General features: G+C 33.6%; 1 pseudogene; it reads left to right on the plus strand.

Moving 5' to 3' along the window:
* Window positions 1-450: 450 nt before the first annotated feature.
* Window positions 451-569, plus strand: LOC118609871 (annotated as a pseudogene).
* Window positions 570-9,944: the final 9,375 nt, after the last annotated feature.

Consider the following 9,944-nt stretch of genomic DNA (forward strand, 5'->3'; position numbering starts at 1 on the left):
GCTGTGATTGCTCTTTAAATATCAGTGGGTATTGCATTCAGGCTAGCTTAGAGGACAAAAATGAGAGAAGTGTAGGAATACCAAAGGTAGGTGCCATTTAATTAAATAAGAACAACTCATCCGTGTCAGTGTGGTTCAGAGGAGAGGCAGAAGTTGATCATTCTCATGAAGGACATCTACAAGGGCAAACTCAAGGAAACTGCAAATCACAGAAATACTGTCACTGATGCCTCTTAAAGACGATTGTTGCAATATTCTCTGTAAAATACTATTAAATTTTTATTTTTCATGGCAAATTATCAGCAGAACAGGGTTATGAGCACCAATGACATAAGTAGTGACAACTCTCATTAATGTGTTTAAACACTACTATTTCTCCAGAGTCTTAAAAGCACAGATTCTGGGTCTAGTCTTATCCTTTCTAGTTATTCTCACTAAAGTATATTTTAAGTCTATGGCCATGCCACCCTAAACGCGTCACATCTCATCTGATCTTAGAAGCTAAGCAGGGTCAGGCCTGGATAGTACTTGGATGGGAGACCACCTAGGAGTAGCAGGTGCTGCAGGTGTTTAAAAATAAAAATAAAATAAAGTATATTTTAAAAGAATTTTTAGATTCTAACTTTTCCCTGTCCAGCTAAACTGGCAGAGACCAAACGAGCCAAATGAATACAATAAAACAGAACGAACGCAGGTAAGAAAGTATTTATAATAATGTTAAATGGAAAGAAATTGCTGATTGTGATTTTAAACATTTAAATGGGCTATTTTGTTTCCTAAATACTAAAATGAATTTTTGCTGAGTACTCATTTTCTTTTTATTGTAAACTCAATTTCTCGGGTTCCTCTCAGTCTGGTGTAGAAAATTTAATCTTTATGATTTTTCCCCCGTGATATGCATGCAAACATTAGCAATGTTCATTTACATTTATATAATGTCAATGTCATTCTTTAACATAACATATTCTCAGATTACCTTCACACTAGCTCTGCACTAAAAGAAAAGGCATTATAAAGCAAAACTCTATGTTTATTCTTGTTTTTCTTGTACTTGATCTGACCCTGAGACAGACGCCTATGTTTTGTCTAGGTTTCTTTATCTGTAGAAAAAGGGCTTTGAATAGGTTACATATTAATTTTCTTCCAGCTCTAATATTTTACAGGTCTCTATTTTGGAGTGCATTAAGATGGTGTCAAAGGCCTTTTGTAACTTGTTCAAGGTCACGCTTTTAGACAGAGGTAGAGAAGGACTCAGGTCCTCTGATTCAAAGTGTTCTCACTAGGCTTGGTTGGTTATTATTGAAAATGTGAAAATAAGACCGGTATACTTTATTATTTCCTCTTACTCTCGGACTAAAGAAATCTGTTTGAAGGCAGACTCTTATATGGGTATTATCTGGCAACAATATGTTTCAAAAAAAAAATATATAGTGAATAGCAGTGTTTTGCACTTAGTTGTGAAAATCAGGGGAAGAGAATTTCTGCTCTGACCCGCTGTCGCCAGCTGCCACTCCAGTTTGCTCTATTGTGGGTTAGCACTCTTTCTTAAGGACAATGAATGAAGGAGTAGGACCTGACAATTCCTAATTCTCCAAGGTCAAAGAGAAAGTTTACCTATATAATTAGACTGAGAGTTTCTCAGAGTTTTACTGTTTGTTTATTTGTATTTAGACTCACCCAAACTTTATGGATCTTTTAAACAGTAGTATTTGACATTTAAAAGCTAACCCTTTGAATAAAAATTAATAACAAGAGTGTTGTCTTCTCTTCTACAAGAAGGAGGGAGCCACATGGACAGAATCAGATTTTATCCTGTCCTTCTCTTTATTCCATTACTCAATCTTCCTTATAGAACAAAATGTCTAAATATTGTTTTCCACTGGACAATATTAGGTAGGAACTGGGGCCATTGAATTGAAATAGCACAAGAGCTAGTTGGTTGGTTCTTTGTGGATGGTTTACATTTTCCTCTGTTTCTTGTCTCCATGCAAAAAGCTCATGAGGGAAGGGTCTTTTTCTTCAGGAATGTTTGTCATTTCTCCAGCTTCATTGGAGGAGTTCATTTGGAGAAATGAGATAGCAAGTCTTGATATTTTTTCCAATTCAACATTACTAGGGAGCCCTATACTTTGAGAGATACTTAGAAATCATTGGCAAACTAATATCATAGTTGACTCTTATTTGCCTCCTTGATTATTTCTCAATGATTTTGGATAAAAGAAGAAAAGAGAAATGTCATTTGCATCTCAAATAGACAAAAGCTAGCACAATCAAGAATCGAATTCTATATCCGGTGACTACAGAGAGCAAAAGTATCTGCTATTAAAGTTTGCTAGAAGTTGATGTAACAATCCAAGATTAAGAAGGCTGTGAGGGACTTAAATTGTGGTCCTTTTCTAATATCTAGTCTAATTATATGTTAATATCTTCACACCTTGTCAATTGTTGGAGAAAATTATATTTGGAAGCATCATGTGCCTCTATCTCTAATAATTATCCTAATTTGTTTTGCTCACTTTGTGTAGTAACACAGCATAAGGTGGAAAATGAGTGCCCCACAGGTTACTGAATATTACCTCACTACTCAATACACATTTGTAGATCATAAACATGGTTCGTTAGTTTCTCAAAGACAAGAAAGTTTTCTTGCTGCAGACATTTCTGAAAGCAATCAAAATTACATAATCATTCTTGAAGAACATGTAACATTTACAGTCATAATAAATTTTTCATGCATATGTGCACATCTAACAAATGCTGTAGAAATCTAAAGTTAAAAGGGATTTTTTAACCACCTGAATCCACACATCAATGCTTTCTTTAATTGTGATAAATTCTGTTCTCTCACCTGAGAAGGTGACATTTCATGGCAAATAAGTCTGGGAGATCACCTGGAACATGAAAAGATTTCCTGTTTTGTAAGCTATTTCCTGTCATGACCAGAAAGTTGTGGACAAAAATCTAGCTGCTGGTACAGTTGTTCTAAGCTTTGTTAATCACATCAGGAAAATGTTACTTTTGTTTGAAAAGCCAATCAAGAACTCGCATTCTCCTCAGCATGAACTTATCTCAGTGAACTGGTAATTGGAGTGAGTGTCTATACTTCAGTGAGTCCCAAGTCACTGGAATTGCTGTGTAACATAAAGAGGCAGGAGGTCAGAGAATAAGCACGTAATGATGACAATTTGTATTTATATGCTGTCCTCTCCTTTTTTTTGTGCGTGGCTTAGCTGCCACTGGTATAACTACCTCCACTCATATAGCCACTCTGAAGTCATTAATGTAATATAAATGAAGCTGGAACAAACCGCTTTGCAATAGTATCTCACTTCTTCCACAATTCCCCATCAGGTCTTGCTGTCCTCTGATGTCCCTTCTTTGTTGATTTTCCTCTCGAGGCTATTCTTGGTGTTTATTTTAATAAGACACCACAAAGATACAGATGATAAAAGGGAAGAGCCCTAACAGTATAATTTATCTCAGGGAATTCAGCAGAGACGATTGCTAAATGAAACTCTCCAAACATTAAAAGATAGCTTTTTAAACCTGGGGGAAAGAGCAACTTTTCAAAATGTTGTGTCATCATCAATTGTGTTTTTAGATTTAGGTTACTCTGAAAATATCAGTCCTGGCAGAGAACAGTAGCAACTTTTGCCTGCAATCACCCAGATGAGGCCAGCTCTGGGATTATGTGAATGATGAATTGACAACTATTAAAAAAAAAAAAAGGTAGAAGAGTTGTTCTGTTTTCTTTCTGTCTGTTGGACTTTCAGGGAAAACTGCAAGTTCTTATCTATAGATGTGAACTGCATGGAGCCTCCAGATGGGCAGTTGAAACCCAGACCACTTAAAATACATACATACACATATACAATGAAACAAAACAAACAAACACATTCTGGATTGAAAAGAGAGAACATGATTTATTCTTCATTAAGTATGCCAGCTAAACCCTCACCGTTAGTATATATGAAGAAATGTAATGAAATGAATTCTTTTCTAGGAATCTCAAATTAGATTGGTTCTTGTCCTACTATTTGCTATATACCATAGTGAAATACTAATTTATTACCTTGAAGAGATGTTGTCAATGTCAAATTAACCAATGAAATCAAAACTATAATGCATTATACACATAGAATACTACCCTTTATTGTTTTCTTATATTATTCCACTTTGAATGATTTTACTTTCTATACCTAAGATATTTTTTATTTGCTTCACCTAGCCCCAGGAAATAGAATATAAAAAATATTTACTGAAATATATATCCCTTAGTCCTGAAATTTAGAATACTAAGTGATAACTGTACTTAAATCAAGTTTAAGGGAAAAAGGAAAAAGTAGCTTCTCTTATACCACTGTGACTGCTCCTTCCTCCCCCACAAAAAAAAAGTCCAACTCACTTTGAACTAATTTATTTAATTAGTCCAAAGAAAAATTCAAACCAGGCTTGTGGCTGAATTTATAAAATTGGACATGATTCAGTCTAGAGTAGATGATGGGCATACAAATAAGTATAGTTATGTAATAAAAGAATGCCAAAGTATTACAAAGTAGGGGAAAAGTAGCTAACTTCCTCTAAGAGTAGAAAGTTAGAGTCTTTAAGGGACTATATCACAGAGCAAAATATGTTTAACTGGATCTTGAAATATAAATAGGCTTTTTTCCATACGAACACTGTATATTCATGTATATTCATCACTATTGGAACTATCAACTTTTTCTTTTTAAGAGTAAACTAAAGGGTGAAATTATACAAGTAAATATGGTAATCATCTTTCACAGTAGGATGAGCTCTTTTGAAAACAAATTAAACACTTTTCCTACTCAAGCAATTGAACACCATAGACAAGACTTGCTAAATGATTTGTTAGAGTGGAAATGATCCCACTGGTATTAAATCCCAACACAGTCTAGTGAAAAAAATGCCAAGGATATAGATGTTCCAAAAAAGCTTAGAGGAAGAAAGAAGGAAGGAGAGGAAGGATAGAGAGAGGAGAGAATAGGAAGGATTGAGAGAGTACGAAGATAAAAATTCTGACTTTTTCACTCAATTCTTCTCAATTCTTGTAACCACACTTCATCCCTCTCTGTACCATCACCTCCATCCAAGATAGGTCTACAAAATAAGACAGGCTAATTAATTGGGTTCAAGAATTTAAATGTTCTTATATCATAAGTTTTTAATAAAACATATAAAATGAAAGCAAATGATAAATTTAATATACATTAGTGAGCCCTGGGAATAGACATTGAAGAAACTAAATATTGCCCTGAGGTTGTTATTTGTTTATTGGGTCATTTGTTTTTTGAATCAGCAATTTGGAAGATAAGGTCGCAGAAAACACTCAATGAGAACAGCAAAAGAATAAAAATAAAAAATAAAAATAAATAAGAATAGTTTAAGGGGCTACCAGGACATCAAATGTATCAAAATTTGCATTATAGAGGTATAAGGAGAAGAGAAAAGGAATTGAGAACCCATCTAAAGCAATAATGTCAGAAAACTTCCAGAACTTGGCAAAAGGAATAGACATTCAAGCCTAGGAAATGCAGAGAGTCCCAAATGAGATGAACTCAAAGAGGCCCACACCAAGACACATCTTCATTAAAAAGCCAAAGGTTAAAAACAAAAAGAGACTCTTAAATGCAGCAAGGGAAAACAATCAGTTACCTACAAGAGACCTCCCATAAGATCAGCAGTCAATTTCTCAACAGAAACTTTGTGCGCCAGAAGGGACTGGCACAATATATTCAAAGTAATGAAAAACAAAGATCTACAGCCCAGATTACTTTACCCGGCAAAGCTATCATTTAGAATGGAAGGACAGATAAAGGAGTTTCCCAGACAAAAAAAAAAAAAAAAACTAAAGTAGTTCATCACCACCAACTCAGTATCACAAGAAATATTAAGGGAACTTCTTTAAGAAGAAGAAAAGATAAAAATATGAATGATTAAATGGCAATAACTGGATATGTATCAATAATTATTTTAAATGTAAATGGATTAAATGGCCCAATTCAAAGCCATAGGGTATCTGAATGGATACAAAAACAAGACCCTTACATATGCTGCCTACAAGAGGCCCACTTTATATCAAGAGACACACAGTCTGAAAGCAAAAGGATGGGAAAAAACATATTCTATAAAAATGGAAATAAAAAAAGCTGGAGTAGCAATACTTATACCAGACAAAATAGACTTTAAAACAAAGGCTAAAACAAGAGACAAAGGACCCAGTAATTCCATCTGGGTATTTATACAAAGAAACCCAAAGCACTACTTCAAAAAGACATATGCATCTACATGTTCATTGTGGCATTATTTACAATAGCCAAGATATGAAAACAACATAAGTGTCTATCAATAGATGAATAGATAAGCAAGATGTGGTACATATATGCAATGGACTATTACTCGACCATGAAAGGGAATGAAATCTTGCCACCTGCGACAACACGAATGAATCTAGAGGGTATGGTGCTATGTGAAATAAGTCAGAAAGAAAGACAAATATCATGTGATTTTACTTATATGTGGAATCTGAAAAACAAAATAAATGAACAAACAAAATAGAAACAAACTCATAGATATAGAGAACATTTTAGTGATTGCCAGATGAGAAGGGAGTTGAGAGAATGGGTGAAAAAAGGGAAGGGGTTAATAAGTACAAATTGGTAGTTACAAAATAGTCGTGAGGATTAAAGTATAGCCTAGGAAATATAGTCAATAACATTATAATAACTATGTAGAGTGTCAGATGAGTACAACATTTATTGGGATGATCACTTCATAAGTTATATAAATGTCTAATCACTATGTTGTACTCCTGAAACTAATATAATATTGTATGTCAACTGCAATAAAAAATATAAAAAATTATTTTAAAAAAGGATTTAAATATTCTAATAACATGAGTTATTAGGATGTTTAAATTTAAAGTAAATGATAAATTTAATATATATTAGTAAGCCCAGAGAATAGACATTTATGAAAATAGTATCTCCCTGAGGATGTTACTTGTTTATTGGGTAACACTGATAAGTTCTGAAAGATGAGAACTACTCTCTTCCTATACTACCTTTTGAAAGAGTTCAAAGAGATGTATGAGAAGTTGGATTTTGTTCTCCATTTTATCTTTCCAGTTTTCTGTAGTGCTGATCTCAACACTGAGGTGTCAAATCTGCTCAAAGCAAGTAAATCTTCCCCAGGAAACTTGGGATTTCTTTCAGAGAAATAGTTTCATTCTAGCTGAAATAGTTTAGCACACTAAAAGGATTCTTGGGAAAAGACATTTTCCAAATCTGATTCAAAAGAGAAACTTGGAAGTGGTGACAATCGTACCAAGTGCTGAGTTGGGTAGGGCACAGGGTCCGAGACTCAAGATCAGTCTGTGGCAGGTGTTCTCTGTCTCCATTTTCTCTCTTCTAAGGGCCTGTGTCCAATTCAACTTAGGCCTTTGAAGACTTTTAGAACATCTCAGACTTGGGAAAAAATAATTTATTACTCTTTTCTCTTGCTGAAGTCACAATAATGGTAATTCTCAACCAGGCTTGTGAATTTATAAGAAAAACAGCCTTTGGGATCTGTAGAGCTCTATTGAACCAGTGTCTCTGGGATTAGAATCAAGTGTATATGATTTGAATATTTCATAGATGATTCTGATGAGTTCTTCTAGTTAGTATTGATTTTATTTATTTATTATTAATAATAGTAATAATAATAATAATAATTATAATTATAATAAGCCTGTCTAACCCCTAAGGTCTACTTCTATGTTTAGAAACTCCTTGAAAGGAAAGAGACCTAGAGATAATTTAAAAGATCTAAGGTGACTTCAAACCTTAGCAACATTATAGGGTTGAAGCTAATCAAGGCAGAGCCACATTAAACTTAGCCCAGAAAGGTTAAACATTTTAAATTTGCTATGAATATTTTATGATAGCTATGTGCTTAGAATGCTACAAATTTAACTCTAGTTATTCAACAAAGATTGTTGACAATCATAATTAGAAAAAGTAATTAGCCACAGAAGGCATCTCTTGGTCCACAGTTTAATTATTTTTGGCTTTAAAATTTGTAGAGCATCACATTTTCAATATATTCCTATTGTTCTTTCAAACTTGCAATCTTCTTATTTTAAGTGTTTATGTTCTCATGCAAAATGAGTACATTAGAGATCTTTTTTTTTATCAAAGAAACTTTCTTTCAATGGCTTAAATTTAATTTAATTTAATTTAATATTTTATTTTACAAATGAGAAATACAGCAACTACTGTGCATTCTGAATTTTCTTTCTCAGAGAGAGCTGGTTATCGCTAAAATCTGGTCTCTCTATTTCTTGGCCATATGGCAGCTCAGCTGGACTAAATTTTCCAAACTCCCTTGCTTTTGGACATAGCTATGTGACTATGCTCTTGTCATTGGAATAGGAGTGATACCTACCACATGCAAAATTTGATCTTTGGTCATTAACCATTCACATTCTCTTCCAATGACAGAGGCCCAGATTCTACTGTGTAGATAGTAACAAATGTCAAAGGGACATGATGAAGCAGTGACTTGAAACATGAGGCCCTGACAGACTTTAAGGAACTCAGGTCGCCTGTGACCTGGACAGGTCTCATTGAGACTTATACATGCTAAAGTAATGAAATGTTTTACTTTTTCTTTTAAGCCATTCAACTATTGGGTATTTATTTTTAATGTGTTGGTACTATTATGCCAATTTCTTTAAACCCCTCAAACCTTTCAGCTTCTGCAACTAAGTGACGAACTTCTTAAAAAAAGTCTAACTGATCCAGGACTTAGAAAGAGGTTTAGCATAGAATACAAAAATATATATACTGAAAGAATATGTGCAAAAATGATTGAAAAGTAACTTGCTTAAAGTGCCATAGTTAATTGCTATAGCACTAAACATAAGCCTTATGTTTTCAATTATGTTTAATATATCTCTAATGCAAATTTCACTTTCTAATCCTGAGAGAAATAAAAACATTGATTTTAGCCTTGTTCATATAATTTTGTTCTCTTACATACCACAAAAGTATTTTGTTTAGAATATTCTTTCCGTTGGTATTAATTAGTATCAACTAGTTAGTGTTATCAGAGAATAGCCCTAGTGATGTTTTCATAGCAGACACAACATTTTGGTTTGTCAAATACATTACAATTTCAGAGAAAAGAAAAAAAGCTACTCCAATTATGCTTTGCCATTTGTCTGACACATTCATTATTCTTGATGCAATTCCTATCACATGTTGTCTTGTAAAAGCCATTTCTGTCAAATTAACTTAGGGAGGCCTGGTGGAAAATGCAAAATAATAATAATAATAATAATAATAATAATAATAATAATAACAATAAAAAGGAAAAACTCCTCATCTACTTCCGACACCTGGAGAATCGACAGAGAAATATAATTTTGTTGTCTTCCAAATTAAATCAGATTCTGGGCTTGCTGTTTCTGAAATAATCCAATATAAGATGGAAAAGTTGCATCCATCCATGACCATTTAGAAACATGCTTGATTCATGGAAAATCAATTCCAACTCACAGTTATGTGGCTTTTTATGATGCCCCATTAGGATTTCTTTAATTTTTGTAAATCATTCATTTGAATGCTATCAGGAAAAAAAAGACATCTTCAGTTCAATAAAATCTTTATGCAGGAAAGCGATGTGGGCTCTGGGTATAGTTCCTACACATAATAAGAAATCCAGGGTCCCCACTTAGTGCATAACAAAAGGAAGAGGGCAAGGCAGAAGTTTTAAAATCCTGTAAAAATTCTCTTACACATCTAAGACATATTTGCCACTATTTGTTTTCATTTGGATTCTTTTCATTCATTTATCAGTAAAGCTATAGAATAGAGCTATGAAAAGATATAATTGCCAGAGAGGATTAAAAAACAACTATCTATTAGAAAAACTTACCA

This window comes from Rousettus aegyptiacus, unplaced genomic scaffold (genome assembly GCF_014176215.1).
Source record: "Rousettus aegyptiacus isolate mRouAeg1 unplaced genomic scaffold, mRouAeg1.p scaffold_m13_p_11, whole genome shotgun sequence".
NCBI classification, from domain to species: Eukaryota; Metazoa; Chordata; class Mammalia; order Chiroptera; family Pteropodidae; genus Rousettus; species Rousettus aegyptiacus.